This window comes from Cucurbita moschata, unplaced genomic scaffold (genome assembly GCF_002738365.1).
Source record: "Cucurbita moschata cultivar Rifu unplaced genomic scaffold, Cmos_1.0 Cmo_Scf00034, whole genome shotgun sequence".
NCBI lineage: Eukaryota > Viridiplantae > Streptophyta > Magnoliopsida > Cucurbitales > Cucurbitaceae > Cucurbita > Cucurbita moschata.
Window position 1 is genome coordinate 254,827 of NW_019268550.1, and position 1,349 is coordinate 256,175.

A 1,349-nucleotide genomic window follows, 5' to 3' on the forward strand; every position below is an offset into this window, starting at 1 on the left:
CTCTAGCCCGCTGGTCTCGTCCTCGGCTGACCTGCAGCATCTACATCTGGAAAGAAAAGTTATAATAATTCTGATGAGTAATTAGATTACTCAGTAAGTAGCTAATTTATCATTCACAGGTTCATAACTAATCTTTCCAGGTATTTTTACGTTTTATTCATCACTGACTCCTAGTTCTCTTACTAGGGTCATCTGTTCGTTAATGAGGTATCTCAGCTACCTCCAGCTAGGTTACTGACTCTCTCTCGATATGCTTATCTAGAATTTTCGGACNGTGGATATTTGAAGAAATTTTCGTTTACCACTTGGCCGTACCTGACTGCTTGAACCCTGATTATTCCGCGGGGTGCTAGCATCTAACTTGACCGCAGCATTATAAGCCGTAACAAAATCTTGAGAAGCATGGGCAGACACGGATCCCTGTATTTCTTGCCTCAAACCCTGAATAAAGAGATCCGTCTTCTCTTCCTCAGTAGCAACCATAAGAGGAACAAATCTGGATAATCGTGTGAATTCCGCCTCATACTCCTCTACTGACCTATTACCCTGTTCCAATTGCATAAATGCTTTTCGGTTTCGCAATCTCGCTAGAGCAGGATAATACTTCTCACAAAACTCATGTCTAAAGGCCGCCCATGTGATTGGGGCTCCACCAGCCTCCATCTTCGGCTTCTTTGATTTCCACCAAAAATGGGCTGGCCCCTCCAACAAATACGTAGCACACAACACTTTATGATTCTCTGGGCAGTTGTAGAATGTAAATTTTGTTTCAACACATTCCAACCACCATTCAGCTGCCTCCGGATCAGTCCCCTTTCCTCCAAAAGTTGGCGGGCCAAGTTTCATGAAATCTCGTATGTACTCACTCTCTTCTGTCATACATCGTCGGCCATAAGTTACTACCCGCGATGGTGCCTCTGTCACCACAGCTGTACCAGGTAGCTCTGTCAACCGTGTTGGAGGTATTACTGTCTGAACACCTACTCCTGGTGCTTCAGACACCAATGTCGTCTGGCCCGATACAGGTACTGTTGGAGCCGCCTGGCTTCCAAGACCAACAAGGGCTGCCTGAACCGCTTGATCCACCCGGCTCTGCATTGCCTGATCCACTCGACTCTCAATCAATGATTGTAATGCTTCCAAAGTAATCACAACAGTCGGCTGATCTCTGGATGCCGACTGAGCAGCAGGCTTCGGAACCGCCTCTGCTGGAGCAATTTCCTCTACAGGCCGCCCCTCATTTCCCAAGTCCACATTGGATGTACCAGGGTCTAAATTCTTAAATACGTCCATATCTGTCACATACATAATTAAGTGATCATCATCAATTCCTTTAAAATTTTCATACT